We start from the raw sequence: 19,204 nt of genomic DNA, 5'->3' as shown, positions 1-19,204 counted from the left end.
TTGAAAGATGCTATTGCCATCCCCGAATTTCTCTTCAACATTGGGAAGCAAAAAGGTGCTTGAAACATTAATGTAGACCTGTGCTGTGATATTGCCACGCAAAACAACAAGGGGTTCAAGTCCCTTCATGAAAAACACCACACCACAACACCACCGCCTTCGAATTTTACTGTTGTCACTATTCACGTTGGCAGATGACGTTTACGGAGTATTCGCCATACCCACACCCTGCCGTCGGATCGCCACATGGTATACCGTGATTCGTCACTCCACACTGTTCAATCGTTTAATGTCTACGATCCTTACACCAAGCGAGGGGTCGACTGGCTTTTACCGGTGTGATGTCTGACTTATGAGCAGCCGCTCCACATAGAAATCCAGGTTTCCTCGTCTCTCACCTAACTGTCATAGTAGTTGCAGTGGATCCTGATGCAGTTTGGAATTCCTGTGTGATGGTCTGGATATATGAAGGGCGAAAATGATATAGCCCAAAGCCACACTTTTCTCAAAATACGTTTTTTGTGTTAGTTCAACTTCCAGTCGACAGAGGAAGCTAGTGCGTAAATATTTTAACTTTCCCTCACTAGAGGGCAGAGCAGTTCACACTTGTTCTCATACTGTGAGGAAACAGTCATTTTCGCGTCCGAAACAACCCAAAGCGACAGTACAATGGCGCTTCCAAAGAAGAGGCTACTTCCATACATAAGCTAAAAAGAAGATTCAGATACAGAAATGACTAGCTCTGAAGACGAATTTTCGCCCAGTGGCAGCGGTTATTGTCCCTCTGATGAATTTTCATCTTAAAATGACATGGTAAGTCTAAAATACTTACTTTTTTAAACATTTAAAACATTGAGGCTTAGGTCTGTATCACAGTGAAATATCATTGCGTAATTATAACTATTATATACTCGCTTATTAAAATATGTACATGTGAATCACGAACAAATTTTACTTCTCCTATTAATTACTGCATTATTGGTAATGATTTGAATATTATAAGCCTATTTGTATTATATTAGCGTTTGGTATATGTGATAAAGTGGTTTCGGTCTTTCTCACTCTGAATACTTTATTTGGCTTAGGATGCTGATGAATGTGAAAGGTCTTCTGAGCAACTGGAAAAGGGAAAAATGTAAACATCATGGAAATTACGGCAGAGAGTACATATCTGATAAAACAGGACAAATTGTTGGTGCTAAAATTCTTGGTCCTGGATGCAAATGTAAGAACAAGTGTTGGAGCAAAATTCATGAATGTGTAGAGCAGATATTCAGTTCATTTTGAGATATGGGTGATTTCAATTGCCAAAATAATTACCTTCTGAGCAATATTAAGATGCAACAAGTGCAAAGGAGGTAACAACGATTAATGATAATTTGAAATTGATTTTTGTATCATGTACTTCTTATAAATAAAATGTATTATTTTGATTAATATATTTCGCTTTTTAAAGTGCCCAAAGAAAAGGAAAAGCACAATTTCACGGCGAATGGTAACTTTTTCATACCAGGTTAAGGTTAATGCCTGTAATATTTTGGTATGCAGAGAGGCATTTTTAAGTGTGCATGGGCTTCAAAACAATCAAGGATGTCTTAACAACTTACAAAAATACTTGCGTGGTGGTCACTCCACTTCTCCAAAAGACAGAAGAGGTATTTAACGATTAAATTAATGTTGTTTCCAAGAAAAACCATAATTTTGTTCTGTTGTGCTTATCTATCTAGTGTTTTTCTCTACATATCATATTCAGACACAAATTTACCAAATTTCTCTGACCTGGGCATTTACCTTTAAAATTACATTTTCTTTTTCTTTGTTTCCAGGTAAAAAAAGGTACCCATCAAGGAAAATGTCAGTTCAGACAGTTCACAATTTCATAAATACAGTCATTACAGCCGCTCACAGAACCCCAATAAAGCGTACTTCGACTATGACATGTCCATTTCTTCATTATATCAAGAACATTATTTGAAATATTGTGAAGAAAATAATGAACCATAAGTGAAAGTTTCGGAATTTCGAGATATATTTAACCAAGATTTTAATATTGGTTTTAAATTGCCTCTTTCAGACACATGTCATGTATGTGACGAATTTCAAATTGAAATAAAAAATGCACATTTGACCAACTCTGAAGATATTAGAAGATTAAAAATTGAAAGGGACCTACATCATGCCAAAGCATCTGCTGGACAAAATATGATTACACAGCTTTCCAAATTAGCTAGGGAAAATCCTTATCTTACAACAAACCTTTCCGAATTGTGAATCACATTAAGAACAGAAATCGCACTGTGTACACCCCTCATGGTTGGGTTACAGTCATTAAAGAATCGTTCTAGAATAAGCCATTTTCAGTCGTTAAAATGAAGGAAGCAGACTTTATAGATCTGACACACCTGCAGATAAATATTGCAAAAAAGAACAAACATGATGATGGATCTCAGTTCCGATTTTCTGAAGCGACAGCTTTTCGTTTTGATGAAGGAGTGCCATCACATTTAAAAGTGAAGTATCAGTACACTGATTTTGAAGAACTCAGAACTATAAATATCACTAAAAAGGGACGAGCACATCAGGAGAGTAATCCGTTCCATCTCTCGAGGAAATACATAAAGCCCATTACAATTTGTAACAAAAAATTCAAAGATGTTACGTCATTAATGCCATACATACCAGATGTTTTGAAGGGAGACTTCAACAGAATCAGTGAATCAAAGGAACAAAGTGATGAATGTGAAACACAGGTGATAGATATTGGCTATATTGTGTGAAACACTGTAGTGACTATAATTGTAAGTAATGTATATTGATGTACAAATTTTTCTAAACCTTGTGTAAAGTTAGTATGAGACAGGCCAAAGCCCAATGTTGTGTCACCCAGGGGTAAAATATTTTTTTATTAATAATGTTTAACTTTGTTCACAATATAACTATGCAGACATGTATCTTAACACATTAGAGAAATAAACTAGTTTTGTCAAAAAGCCTGAAAAGTTTAAATCTGATTTATGGATTTATTCGAAGTTTTAAAATGCTCCCCTGAAAAATTTACATTTTGTGGCTTTGGATTATGTCATTCTCACCCCTTCATATGTCTGCCCGTTACACATTGTGGCCCTCTTCAGTTGTCGGCGGTCTCTATGAGTCAACGGACGAGGTGGCCTGTACACTTTTGTGCTGCACGTGTGTCCCTTCACGTTCCCCCTTCACTATCACATCGGAAACAGTGGACAAAGCGATGTTTAGGAGTGTGGAAATCTCGCGTACAAACGTATGACACAAGTGACACCCGATCACCTGACCATGTTCAAAGTCTGTGAGTGCCGCGGAGCGTACCATTCTGCTCTCTCACGATGTGTAATGATTACTGAGGTCGCTGGTATAGGGTACTTGGCAGTAGGTAGCAGCATAATGCATATAATATAAAAAACGTATGTTCCTGGGGTTGTCCGGATACTTTTGATCACGTAGTGTATATGTATGTAATAACAAATTCAGATCGAGTGAACGGGTATGTTTTCGCTTACATCAAATGGCGAGAGATCTGGAGATGTTACTGTCCACGGAAGTCGTACACCACTAAGAGCACGATGCGTCGCAGCAGCTGTATGCGGACGTGCATTATCCTGCTGAAAAAGCGCATTACCTGCGTTTCAGAAAAGTTGCAGTAGCACAGGGAAAACAGACTGTGCAAAGTAGTAGGCACAGGTCATTTTGAACTGCAGAAAAAGCAAGTGCGACCGCGAGTTGTAAGCGAAGACAATTACATTTCATGGGCGAATGCTCTCTGGGGTACGCAGCTCACCAGAACTATGCCATACTCGCGTACGTACATCACTCGCATTCAGACAGAACCTACTCTCTCCACTGATGACAACCGATTTCCACTGCATTCTCCAGTCAACTCTCTGACGGCCTCACCATTGCTCCGATGGGCGGTGTCCTGGTGGCAGTGGTAGCTTGGACTATTCACACACCTTATTCCTGCTGCGAACAGGCGGTTGCCAATGGTCCCGGGTATCACAGTAGGTGCAACAGGTGTCTATATATAGCGCCTGGATGGTGCTGCTCGCACAATGAGTCAGTACTGACATACATCTGTACTAAACAGACGTCCAGAACCTGTTATACAGGTGTGGGAAAGTTCCTCTGACCACTGTTCAAAGTAACGACACATCACTATACTGATCATTCTCCTCCAATTACAGAATGCCTTCTAAAATTTTGAGTACCTCTTTGGTTGTCATCCGCGACACCCTTACAGCATAGCGGTGCGCCGACGATATTGTACGCACCTATTTGTTGGCGTTCATAGCAAGCCATCATGTGCTTACATTTCAAGAAGATGATGACCGCCTGTACACAGCGAGAGTTTTTACTATTTATATTCGTCCTTGTCAAATCCTATCTTGGCCACTTCGCAAACAAGGTCGCCGGTTCTGTTTCCATTTGTGAACGATTGGAGCATTTAGGGATTTTGTCGATCTAAGGCACCAGTTGGACAGAATTTGGCACAATATCCCACAAAAGGACATCCAACAATCAATTCCTTGCCGAATAACTGTTTTCTTAAGGGGCAGAGATGGACCAACATGTTACTGACTTGTTCCATTTGTAAAGCTCTTTCCCTCGCATAAAGCATCCAGGTTTTGTAGAATGGTACTCATTTCTTTGCCTATACATATACAGCACATCTATCGATTTCCATCCAATTATGATAATCCCTTTGTGGCCCAAAAATAAAATATACAGCCCAACAGGACACTGAGTTTGTAGATTTTAGAGAACTACACATAATTCACTATTAAGTATTCCAATGCATTTAGAACTGACGGTATGTTTCTTTTAGGTTGAGACAAGACAGAATATAGCAAAAGTAGCAACAGATGCCAACAAATGATTTGATTGGAAGCCATTTGAATCTTTGTTGGCTAAGAAAATTTATGGGTACACATATGGCCTCCGCCTCCGCCACACACCGTTGGGTGGCTTGCGGAGTATCAATGTAGATGAATGTAGATGAATTTTGGCAAAACACAAGAAAAGGGAGGAGATAGGTAGTCACACAGAGAACACTTTGTTGCTGTGCCTGATTTTCAGCAGGTCCTCTTCTACTGGAATATCACTAATGACTTGGATTCAGCGCATGTGCAATATCATCCGGTGACATTGCTGCCAAGCCTGTAACATGGTCACCGCTGGAACACGCGAGGTTGAACAGTGGTAAGGCAATGGACAAACATGCCGGAGGACAGTGTTATAATCTCCACCAGGTCAAACAGGTTTAGGTTTTCAATGATTCTCTGAATGGGTTAATGAAATGACAAGTTCATTTCTTTCTCCGTCCAGTCTTAGCATATCCTTAACGTTCTCTTTGTTGACAGGACGTTTAAGCCAAATCTTCCTACTTCTGCCCCTGCTTCCAGACGCAGCTTCACACCAGGGTGTACCATGCAATGGCCAACAGGACGACTTATGTCTACAAGTTTCGACACTTACTAACGATCTCTCATCAAAATACCTAGACGGCAATATTGCCAGACAACTCCACTAACGGATTTTTCTGTAGCTAGCTGCCGAGCTGTGCCATTGCATGTTTCAGTAAATGTTGCGGAAAGGAATACATCTGGCAAGGGAAATGTATCATTTATGTAGAAAAGTAAGAGAAATTTTTCACCCCAAATGAGGAACTCCGTTTTGAATCTATATCTTCGTCCAACACAGGAACTCAATTTCGTGATTTTTTTTTTTTTTTTTTTTTTTTTTTTTTTTTTTTTTTTTTTTTTTTTTCCAGAGCAAACTGAAGCATTCAGTCGCGCTGATCTTATCACTGTTCCACTTTCCAACACTTCGAAGAACTTGGGCTGCATCTCTTTCTGAATTAATACTAATCCGAGCTACGGTATGCCAGAGTAATGCCTATCTACATTCTACAGATGATCCTAATATGAAACGTTGCAGAGCAAAGTCTACAGAAATTGAATTACCCGTCTGATTAAAACAGTGCTTTGTCCTTGATCGTTGCACTTCACATCCTGAGCATATATAGTAGAATCTGCAGATTGTGGAGGAACAAGAGAACGCAAATTAGTGAATCCCGATGTTGCAGTACGAGGCATCGTCGAATACTTGAGTTAATGATGTTTGAGTATATACCATGGTTAATGTATATTGTAGATGAATTTCTCTATCTTCCTCTCCCTTCCGAATAAACTAACTCCAAATATAAATGAAGCATCCATACTTTAAATCACCCACTGTTTTAGTGTACCTGTTTTAGTGTACCTACAGTACTGCCCATTAAAATTGCTACACCAACAAGAAATGCACTTGATAAACGGGTATTCATTGGACAAATATATTATAGTAGAACTGACATGTGATTATATTTTCACGCAGTTTGGGTGCATAGATCCTGAGAAGTCAGTACCCAGAATAGCAACATCTGGCCGTAACAACAGCCTTGATACGCCTGGTCATTCAGTCAAACAGAGCTTGGATGGTGTGTACAGGTACAGCTGCCCATGCAGCTTCAACACGATACCACAGTTCATCAAGAGTAGTGACTGGTGTATCGTGGCGAGCCAGTTGCTAGGCCACCATTGACCAGACGTTTTCAGTTGGTGAGAGATCTGGAGAATGGGCTGGCCAGGGCAGCAGTCGAACATTTTCTGTATCCAGAAAGAAGCCCGCACAGGACCTGCAACATGCGGTCGTGATTTATCCTGCTGAAATGTAGGGTTTTGCAGCGATCGAATGAAGGGTAGAGCCACGGGTCGTAACACATCAGAAAGGTAACGTCCACTGTTCAAAGTGCCGTCAGTACGAACAAGAGGTGAGCGAGACGTGTAACCAATGGCACCCCACCCCAGTATGGCGACGACGAATACACGCGTCCAATGTGCGTTCACTGCGATGTCACCAATCACGGATGCGTCCCTCATGATGCTGTAAACAGAACCTGGATTCTTCCGAAAAAATGATGTTTCGCCATTCGTGCACCCAGGTTCGTCATACACCATCGCAGGCGCTCCTGTCTATGATGCAGCGTCAAGAGTAACCGCAGCCATGGTCTCCGAGGTGATAGTCCATGCTGCTGCAAATGTCGTCGAACTGTTCGTGCAGATGGTTGTTGTCTTGTAAACGTCCCTATATGTTGTCTCAGGCATCTAGACGTGCTTGCACGATCCGTTACAGTCATGCGGATAAGTTGCCTGTCTTCTCTATTACTAGTGATATGAGGTCGTTGGGATCCAGCAGGGCGCTCCGTATTACCGTCCTGAACCCACCGATTCCATATTCTGCTAACAGTCATTAGATCTCGACCAACGCGAGCAGCAATGTCGCGATACGATAAACCGCAATCGCGATAGGCTACAATCCGACTTTCATCAATGTCCTTACAGAAAGCACCACAACAACGTTTCACCAGGCAACGCCGATCAACTGCTGTTTGTGTATGAGAAATCGGTTGGAAACTTTCATCATGTCAGTACGTTGTAGGTGTTGCCACCGGCGCCAACCTTGTGTGAGTGCTCTGAAAAGCTAATCATTTGCATATAACAGCATCTTCTTCCTGTCGGTTAAATTTCGCGACTGTAGCACGTCGTCTTCGTGGTGTAGCAATTTTAATGGCCAATAGTGTACTATCTCGTGTGATAGAGGCAACATAAACTGTCGTGTGTTACATTTCCAAATTAATTTTTACTAACTATATTAGACACACTTTTTGAAATTATAACATGAAACTTTGTAACTATATTACGCTGAAGACTGCAGCAGATTGAAGTGTGTCAAATAACGGGATCTATCTGCTGCACCGCTCCGGTTTTCTTCATGCTCTGGGTCACTTTACTTCGTCTCTATTGATAATTTTCACCATTATAGACATACGTGTTATACATAAAAATGGACTAGTCATCTTGTGGTACAGTTCTTCTTGTTGTCTCCGTGCTTGCTAAGAAAATGGGATGAGAAGATCCGCCTTATGCAAGACACCATTTTTTTTTTGCTTCACCCATACATGTTTCAGCAATTTTGTGCTATCATCAGTGGGTTCTATTTTTATTTTTAACTGTAATTTTGTTGTTAACATATTAACATTTTCGTCGTTTACAACATTATGTAAAAGTTGCATTTAGAGCTTAATTGGCGAAAAGTAACATACCTTACATTATATTATTGTCCTCATGTTTTGGTAGCTGTTATGCTACGCAATACACAACATGTCAGCTGCAAACAGCAAAACGTAATTTATTTTCTATTTGTTATGTATTTACGAACGGAAATAAGACTGTATCACGTCTTCTTTCTGCAACTTACAGTTTTGAAGTTGTGGTACATTTTCCTGTTTTTTGACGAAGTAAATGGGCTTACTTCTTTGCCTGTGTTCGTGTGGTAATGCAGTTTTTCGATTACTCAAAACATAGGCGGAGTTTTCGCTGCCATTACGTGTTGTCGTGGCTGTATGGCGTTCATTTGTTTCGTAGCGTGTTCTGCTGGCTGAGGCGCGCGAGTTTGAATTGTATTTGGTGTTGGTTGTGTGTGGTTTATGTGGGTTTGCCTGTGTGTGATGAGTACTGGGGCATAGAGAGAGTGTATGTGTGTGCGTGTGAGAGAGAGAGAGAGTCTGAAAGAAAAGAAATAAAGAAAAGAGAGAGGATTTGTGTGTGTGTGTGTGCGTTTTACTTGTATAGTTCTTCTATTGTGGCGAAGAGAGTTTTGTTGCACAGTGATGTGTATTCATTGAGTACTTTCTTTCCTTGGGCTGTTGATTTTTGGATGTGGTAGTTTTCTTCTATAGTTAATTTTTGTCATAGGCTGCTGCTAGTTTTTAGGATGTGAAGGTCAGTTTCAATGTTTGTTGGGTGGTGGTTGTGTGCTACCAAGTGGTCCGCAAATGTTGAGTGTGTGCCATAGCTTTTCAGTGTTCTGAGGCGTTCATTATATCTGGTTCTGAAGGTTCTGCATGTTTGGCCCACATATACAGATTGACAGCAGTTGCAAGTAAGTTGGTAGATGCCAGACTGGCTGTATTTGTCAGTGTTGGTGGTAATTCTTCCAAGTCTGCTCTGTATTGTGTTGTTGGTTCTGTATGCTATATTGAGTCCTTGTTTCTTTAGTATATTACCCACCCTGTGTGTGACTTTGTTGTTGTAAGTCATTATGTGCCATTTGTTGCTTACAGTCTGCCGATTTGTTGTGTGATGATTTGTGTTTGTATGTGTGTGTGTTTCATGGTTATGTGCTGTTTGTTTTTGTATTTTGTGTTTTGTTTTGTCTACTCTCTTTGCATCATATCCATTCTCCTGTGCAATTTGTTTTATTGTGTTCAGTTCTTGTGTGTAGTCATGCTTATTCATGGGTATTTTGTTCAGCCTGTTAAGTATATATCTGAAGCTGGCTTCTTTGTGGTTTATGGAGTGATTGGATTGGTTATGAATAATGGTGCTGGTGAGTGTGGGTTTTCTGTAGATTGTGAATTTATGTTTGTTGTTTCTCTTGTGTATAGTGAGATCTAAGAAATTAAGTTTTTCATCTGTTTGTGTTTCTATGGTGAATTGAATTTGTGGGTGGATGGAGTTTATGTTATCATGAAGCTCTTTTATGCGGGACAGTGGTTCAACTATTAAGCAAATTATGTCATCTACGTATCTGTACCAATATATTATTTTGTACTGTTTTGGTATTACTATTTTGTCAAAGATTTGTTTTTCTATCTGGTTGAGGAAAGTGTCAGCTAGGAGGCCACTGATTGGGGATCCCATGGGTAGTCCATCTTGTTGAGAGTAAAATCTGTTGTTGAATGTGAAGTAGTTCTGTTCTGTGATGAGCCTGAGTATGGCTAATATATCTTGTATGTTTGTTGTGGGTATGTTTCCTTGCAGTTGGAGGTTTCTTTCTATTATGTTGATGGTTTCTTCTGTTGGGATGTGTGTGTACATTGAAATTATATCAAATGAAACCAATGTTGCTGTGTTTGGTATGTTTTCATTTTTTATTTTTTCTATTAAGTCACTTGAGTTCTTTAGACTTCTGTTGTCAGTGTATTTGTATGTTGTCTGTAGCAGAGTATGTGTGTGTTTGGCTAAGTGGTATGTTGGTGCTTTGGTGAAGTTAATTAGGGGACGTATGGGTATTTGTGGTTTGTGAACTTTAGGCAATGATTTTAGGTTGGGGGCCTTGGGATTTTTCTGTATCCTTTTTTTAATCTGTGTTTCCGTGAAAATTGTTTCTATGTTTCTCAGGGTTTTCTGTAACTTACTTTGGTATAGGTTTGTTGGGTCACTTGTTAATTCTGTGATGTTATTGTTTTGGATGAATTCTAATGTTTTGTGAATGTATTCCTGTTTGTTTATGACTACTATTGAATTACCTTTGTCAGATTTTGTGATGATGGCATTTTCTTGTGTTAATTTATTTTGTAGTTTTATGTAGGTTTTTTCTTCAGGAGTCCTAGTATTTTCTTTTATGGTGGTTTTGTTCTCTTTGACTATATTTCTTATTTCCTCAGCAACTAGTTCTCTTGTTAGGTTTGCATTAAATTCAGGTGTGTTTAGTGTTTCTTGTTGCTTTGTGATGTTTTCAGTTTCTGTTATGATATTTTCTCCTGTCCTATGTGACACCATTGTGTTAAAGTTATGTTTGGGACCCTTTTCAAGTAGGCTGCTTTCTTGTTCAGATAATTTTATGTCTGTTAGATTAATCACTCTTTTGTGAAAGGTGTGTTGGTTGTATTGGTGGTGGGATTGTTGGGTGTTTGTGTGATTTAACATTTTTGTGAGTTTCTTTTGTTGGATTGCCTGTTTTCTGCCTATTATGGTCTCAGAGTATGTTCTAACCCTGTATATTAGTTCGTCATAAAATGGTGGGTATGTTACGCAATTAGCTAATTCTAAATGCAATCCGTATAATTCAATATTCAGAGTCCGTTTTTTGGAATACAACGACCATATTTCTTGCTTTATCCACATGATTTCTGCCTTACGTTTTGTCTGCTGTGCTGCTGGTGACATGTTGTTTACAGTTATTGTTACATAGTTAGGTACAATTTTATATGCCAAACATAGTTTATTGAACTTAATGTTGAGTATGGTTTTATGAAGTCTGATGGTTGTGTTCTGATATTTGTTGAAGAGCTGTGATGGGAATACCTGGCTTGGCGTAGAAATAATCATCTTGTGGTGCAGTTCTCCTTGTTGTCTCCGTGCTTGCTAAGAAAATGGGATGAGAAGTTCCGCCTTATGCAAGACACTTTTTTTCTTTTGTTTCACCCATACATGTTTCAGCACTTTTGTGCTATCATCAATAGATTCTATTTTTATTTTTAACTGTAAATTTGTTGTTAACATATTAACATTTTCGTCGTTTACAAAATTGTGTAAAAGTTGCATTTAGAACTTAATTGGCGAAAAGTTACATACCTTACATTATATTATTGTCCTATTGTTTTGGTAGCTTTTATGCTACGCAATAAACAACATGTCAGCTGCAAACAGCAGAACGTAATTTATATTCTATTTGTTATTAATTTACGAACGGAAATAAGACTATATCACGTTTTCTTTCTATAACTTACAGTTTTGAAGTTGTGGTACATTTTCCTGTTTTTTGACGACGTAAATGGGCTTACTTCTTTGCCTGTGTTCGTGTGGTAATGCAGTTTTTCGATTACTCAAAACATAGGCGGAGTTTTCGCTGCCATTACGTGTTGTTGTGGCTGTGTGGCGTTCATTTGTTTCGTAGCGTGTTCTGCTGGCTGAGGCGCGCGAGTTTGAATTGTATTTGGTGTTAGTTGTGTGTGGTTTATGTGATTTTGCCTGTGTGTGATGAGTACTGGGGCATAGAGAGCGTGTATGTGTGTGTGTGAGAGAGAGAGAGAGACAGTCTGAAAGAAAAGAAATAAAGAAAGAAAGAAAAGAGAGCGGATTTGTGTGTTTGTGTGTGTGTGTGTGTGTGTGTGTGTGTGTGTGTGTGTGCATTTTACTTGTATAGTTCTTCTATTGTGGCGAAGAGAGTTTTGTTGCACAGTGATGTGTATTCATTGAGTACTTTCTTTCCTTGGGCTGTTGATTTTTGGATGTGATAGTTTTCTTCTATAGTTAATTTTTGGTATAGGCTGGTGCTAGTTTTTAGGATGTGAAGATCAGTTTCAATGTTTGTTGGGTGGTGGTTATGTGCTACAAGGTGGCCTGCCAATGTTGAGTGTGTGCTATTGCTTTTCAGTGTTCTGAGGTGTTCATTATATCTGGTTCTGAAGGTTCTGCATGTTTGGCCCACATATACAGATTGACAGCAGTTGCTAGTAAGTTGGTAGATGCCAGACTGGCTGTATTTGTCAGTGTTGGTGGTAATTCTTCCAAGTCTGCTCTGTATTGTGTTGTTGGTTCTGTATGCTATGTTGAGTCCTTGTTTATTTAGTATATTACCCACCCTGTGTGTGACTTTGTTGTTGTAAGTCATGATGTGCCATTTGTTGCTTACTGTCTGCCGATTTGTTGTGTGATGAGTTGTGTTTGTATGTGTGTGTGTTTCATGGTTATGTGCTGTTTGTTTTTGTATTTTGTGTTTTGTTTTGTCTACTCTCTTTGCATCATATCCATTCTCCCGTGCAATTTGTTTTATTGTGTTCAGTTCTTGTATGTAGTCATGCTTATTCATGGGTATTTTGTTCAGCCTGTTAAGTATATATCTGTAGCTGGCTTCTTTGTGGGTTATGGAGTGATTGGATTGGTTATGAATAATGGCGCTGGTGAGTGTGGGTTTTCTATAGATTGTGAATTTATGTTTGTTGTTTCTCTTGTGTATAGTGAGATCTAAGAAATTAAGTTTTTCATCTGTTTGTGTTTCTATGGTGAATTGAATTTGTGGGTGGATGGAGTTTATGTTATCATGAAGCTCTTTTATGCGGGACAGTGGTTCAACTATTAAGCAAATTATGTCATCTACGTATCTGTACCAATATATTATTTTGTACTGTTTTGGTATTACTATTTTGTCAAAGATTTGTTTTTCTATCTGGTTGAGGAAAATGTCAGCTAGGAGGCCACTGATTGGGGATCCCATGGGTAGTCCATTTTGTTGAGAGTAAAATCTGTTGTTGAATGTGAAGTAGTTCTGTTCTGTGATGAGCCTGAGTATGGCTAATATATCTTGTATGTTTGTTGTGGGTATGTTTCCTTGCAGTTGGAGGTTTCTTTCTATTATGTTGATGGTTTCTTCTGTTGGGATGTGTGTATACATTGAAATTATATCAAATGAAACCAATGTTGCTTAGTTTGGTATGTTTTCATTTTTTATTTTTTCTATTAAGTCACTTGAGTTCTTTAGACTTCTGTTGTCAGTGTATTTGTATATTGTCTGTAGCAGAGTGTGTGTGTGTTTGGCTAAGTGGTATGTTGGTGCTTTCGTGAACTTAATTATTGAACGTATGGCCATTCGTGGTTTGTGAACTTTAGGCAATGATTTTAGGTTGGGGGCCTTGGGATTTTTCTGTATCATTTTTTTAATCTGCGTTTCCGTGAAAATTGTTTCTATGTTTCTCAGGGTTTTCTGTAACTTACTTTGGTATCGGTTTGTTGGGTCACTTGTTAATTCTGTGATGTTATTGCTTTGGATGAATTCTAATGTTTTGTGAATGTATTCCTGTTTGTTTATGACTACTATTGAATTACCTTTGTCAGATTTTGTGATGATGGCATTTTCTTGTGTTAATTTATTTTGTAGTTTTATGTAGGTTTTTTCTTCAGGAGTCCTAGTATTTTCTTTTATGGTGGTTTTGTTCTCTTTGATTATATTTCTTATTTCCTCAGCAACTAGTTCTCTTGTTAGGATTGCATTGAATTCAGGTGTGTTTAGTGTTTCTTGTTGCTTTGTGATGTTTTCAGTTTCTGTTATGATATTTTCTACTGTCCTATGTGACACCATTGCGTTAAAGTTATGTTTGGGACCCTTTTCAAGTAGGCTGCTTTCTTGTTCAGATAATTTTATGTCTGTTAGATTAATCACTCTTTTGTGAAAGGTGTGTTGGTTGTATTGGTGGTGGGATTGTTGGGTGTTTGTGTGATTTAACATTTTTGTGAGTTTCTTTTGTTGGATTGCCTGTTTTCTGCCTATTATGGTCTCAGAGTACGTTCTAACCCTGTATATTAGTTCGTCAAAAATGGTGGGTATGTTACGCAATTAGCTAATTCTAAATGCAATCCGTATAATTCAATATTCAGAGTCCGTTTTTTGGAATACAAAGACCAGATTTCTTGCTTTATCCACATGATTTCTGCCTTACGTTTTGTCTGCTGTGCTGCTGTTGACATGTTGTTTACAGATATTGTTACATAGTTAGGTACAATTTTATATGCCAAACATAGTTTATTGAACTTAATGTTGACTATGGTTTTAGGAAGTCTGATGGTTGTGTTCTGATATTTGTTGAAGAGCTGTGATGGGAATACCTGGCTTGGTGTAGAAATAATCATCTTGTGGTGCAGTTCTTCTTGTTGTCTCCATGCTTGCTAAGAAAATGGAATGAGAAGTTCCGCCTTATGCAAGACACCTATTTTCTTTTGTTTCACCCATACATGTTTCAGCACTTTTGTGTTATCATCAGTGGGTTCTATTTTTATTTGTAACTGTAAATTTGTTGTTAACATATTAACATTTTCGTCGTTAACAACATTATGTTGTGGGTGGTTTATGTGGGTTTGCCTGTGTATGATGAGTACTGGGGCATTGAGAGAGTGTATGTGCGTGTGTGTGTGTGTGTGTGTGTGTGAGAGAGAGAGAGAGAGACTGAAAGAAAAGAAATAAAGAAAGAAAGAAAAGAGAGAGGATTTGTGTGTCTGTCTGTGTGTGTGTGTGTGTGTGTGTGTGTGTGTGTGTGTGTGTGTGTGTGTGTTTTACTCGTATAGTTCTTCTATTGTGGCGAAGTGAGTTTTGTTACTCAGTGATGTGTAAATATCAGAACACAACCATCAGACTTCATAAAACCATACTCAACATTAAGTTGAATAAACTATACTTGGCATATAAAATTGTTCCTAACTATGTAACAATAACTGTAAACAACATGTCACCAGCAGCACAGCAGACAAAACGTAGGGCACAAATCATGTGGATAAAGCAAGAAATCCAGTCTTTGTATTCCAAATAACAGACTCTGAATATTGAATTATACAGATTGCATCTGGAATTAGCTATTCACATAACATACCCACCATTTTTTGACGAACTAATATACAGGGTTAGAACATACACTGAGACCATAATAGGCAGAAAATAGGCAATCCAACAAAAGAAACTCACAAAAATGTTAAATCACACAAACACCCAACAATCACACCACCAATACAACCAACACACCTTTCACAAAAGAGTGATTAATCTAACAGACATAAAATTATCTGAACAAGAAAGCAGCCTATTTGAAAAGGGTCCCAAACATAACATTAACACAATGGTGTCACATAGGACAGTAGAAAATATCATAACAGAAACTGAAAACATCATAAAGCAACAAGAAACACTAAACACACCTGAATTTAATGCAAACCTAACAAGAGAACTAGTTGCTGAGGAAATAAGAAATATAATCAAAGAGAACCAAACCACCATAAAAGAAAATACTAGGACTCCTGAAGAAAAAACCTACATAAAACTACAAAATAAACTAACACAAGAAAATGCCATCATCACAAAATCTGACAAAGGTAATTCATTAGTAGTCATAAACAAACAGGAATACATTCACAAAACATTAGAATTCATCCAAAGCAACAACATCACAGAATTAACAAGTGACCCAACAAACCGATACCAAAGTAAGTTGCAGAAAACCCTGAGAAACATAGAACCAATTTTCACGGAAACACAGATTAAAAAAATGATACAGGAAAATCCCAAGGCCCCCACCCTAAAATCATTGCCTAAAGTTCACAAACCACGATTACCCATACGTCCATTAATTAACTTCACCAAAGCACCTACATACCACTTAGCCAAACACACACACACTCTGCTACAGACAATATACAAATACACTGACAACAGAAGTCTAAAGAACTCAAGTGACTTAATAGAAAAAATAAAAAATTAAAACATACCAAACACAGCAACATTGGTTTCATTTGATATAATTTCAATGTACACACACATCCCAACAGAAGAAACCATCAACATAATAGTAAGAAACCTACAACTGCAAGGAAACATACCCACAACAAACATACAAGAAATATTAGCCATACTCAAGCTCATCACAGAACAGAACTACTCCACATTCAACAACAGATTTTACTCTCAACAAGATGGACTACCCATGGGATCCCCAATCAGTGGCCTCCTAGCTGACATTTTCTTCAACCAGATAGAAAAACAAATCTTTGACAAAATAGTAATACCAAAACAGTACAAAATAATATGTTGGTACAGATACGTAGATGACATAATTTGCTTAATAGATGAACCACTGTCCCGCATAAAAGAACTTCATGATAACATAAACTCCATCCACCCACAAATACAATTCACCATAGAAACACAAACAGATGAAAAACTTAATTTCTTAGATCTCACTATACACAAGAGAAACAACAAACATGAATTCACAATCTACAGTAAACCCACACTCACCAGCACCATTATTCATAACCAATCCAATCACCCCATAAACCACAAAGAAGCCAGCTTCAGATATATACTTAACAGGCTGAACAAAATACCCATGAATAAGCATGACTACATACAAGAACTGAACACAATAAAACAAATTGCACAGGAGAATGGATATGATGCAAAGAGAGTAGATAAAATAAACCACAAAATACAAAAAAAACAGCACATAACCATGAAACACACACACATACAAACGCAACTCATCACACAACAAATCGGCAGACTGTAAGCAACAAATGGCACATAATGACTTACAACAACAAACTCACACACAGGGTGGGTAATATACTAAATAAACAAGGACTCAACATAGCATACAGAACCAACAACACAATACAGAGCAGACTTGGAAGAATTACCACCAACACTGACAAATACAGCCAGTCTGGCATCTACCAACTTACTTGCAACTGCTGTCCATTTGTATATGTGGGCCAAACATGCAGAACCTTCAGAACCAGATACGATGAACACGTCAGAGCACTTAAAAGCAATAGAACATACTTAACATTTGCAGGCCACCTGGTAGCACACAACCGCCACCCAACAAACATTGAAACTGACCTTCACATCCTAAAAACTAGCAGCAGCCTATACCAAAAATTAACTATAGAAGAAAACTATCACATCCAAAAATCAACAGCCCAAGGAAAGAAAGTACTCAATGAATACACATCACTGTGCAACAAAACTCTCTTCGCCACAATAGAAGAACTATACAAGTAAAACGCACACACACAAACACACGCACACACACACACACACACACACACACACACACACACACACACAAAACCTCTCTCTTTTCTTTCCTTCTTTATTTCTTTTCTTTCAGTCTCTCTCTCTCTCTCACACGCACACACATACACTCTCTCTATGTCCCAGTGCTCATCACACACAGGCAAACCCACATAAACCACACACAACTAACACCAAATACAATTCAAACTCCCGCGCCTCAGCCAGCAGAACACGCTACGACACAAATGAACGCCACACAGCCACAACAACACGTAATGGCAGCGAAAACTCCGCCTATGTTTTGAGGAATCTAAAAACTGCATTACCACACGAACACAGGCAAAGAAGTAAGCCCATTTACTTCGTCAAAAAACAGGAAAATGTACCACAACTTCAAAACTGTAAGTTACAGAATGAAAACGTGACACAGTCTTATTTCCGTTCGTAAATACATAACAAATAGAAAATAAATTACGTTTTGCTGTTTGCATCTGTTATGTTGTATATTGCGTAGCATAACAGCTACCAAAACAAGAGGACAATAATATAATGTATGGTATGTTACTTTTCGCCAATTAAGTTCTACATGCAACTTTTACATAATGTTGTAAACGACGAAAATGTTAATATGTTAACAACAAATTTACAGTTAAAAATAAAAATAGAACCCACTGATGATAGCACAAAAGTGGTGAAACATGTATGGGTGAAACAAAAGAAAAAAAAGGTGTCTTGCATAAGGCGGAACTTCTCATCCCATAAAAATGGACATGCATAGAACATGAGAGAATGAATGGTTGTAATCATTTGATGCGAGTTTTATTTTTTTCAGTCCAGACATCGTTACAATCAACAAGCAAAGTCATGCTGTCTGCAAAGAAAGTACCATGTTCTCTTTTCCTCCACAGTTATTTAATCTCCTTTCTATAGTCCATTCCTCATGCACTTTACCGGTATACGTCGATTTAGTGGGAGTAAGGTGGATTTCGATTAATGCGTCGTCTACCTTTTACAATTTATTGTTTATTAAAAGGATTATGTGAAGAGAGATGATGGGAACGGAGGATAGCTTCCCCAGAGGAGACGATGAAAGGAATAAGTTGAAAATACTGACTAGGATATCAAAACATAAGGGAAGTTTCAAAACATATTGGATTAACTTCCATGGTACTAAGAACCGCCGGCCTTGGTGGCCGAGCGTTTCTAGCCGCTACAGTCTGGAACCGCGCGACCGCTACGGTCGGGGGTTCGAATCCTGCTCCGGGCATGTATGTGTCTGATGTCCTTAGGTTAGTTAGGTTTAAGTAGTTCTAAGTCTAGGGGACTGATGACCTCAGAATTAAAGTCCTATAGTGCTCAGAGCCATTTGAACCATTTTGAACTAGGAACTATAGACGGAAAAAGAATTGTAGGGAAAGTTTAAGATTAGAATATATCCAACAAACAATCGAGTGCGCTGGCTTCAAGCGCTTCTGTGAGATGCAAAGTTGTGGTGGGAAGCAACAAACAAGAAGACTCAGGGGAAAAATCGCATCCTATGAAGTTTTCGTACGTTTGAATGGACTACAACGTCCGTTACTGGAATTGCGTTTTAGGCATTGATTCCGCTACAATAACTTTCCTCATAATTTACCCGCATAGACTCAGCTCCGCTTCGTAACGTTCTGAGTAGATGTTTGAAAAGCAGGCTTCGAAGTGCAATGTTTACGCAGTAACTTTCCAGTAACGTTCACCAGCGGATCTGACGTAATCGACGGCGTCATAGGTGCACGATAAAAATATGCGCCTA

The sequence above is a fragment of the Schistocerca serialis genome, chromosome 2 (genome assembly GCF_023864345.2).
Source record: "Schistocerca serialis cubense isolate TAMUIC-IGC-003099 chromosome 2, iqSchSeri2.2, whole genome shotgun sequence".
NCBI classification, from domain to species: Eukaryota; Metazoa; Arthropoda; class Insecta; order Orthoptera; family Acrididae; genus Schistocerca; species Schistocerca serialis.
Note: the sequence above shows the minus strand (reverse complement) of the source record.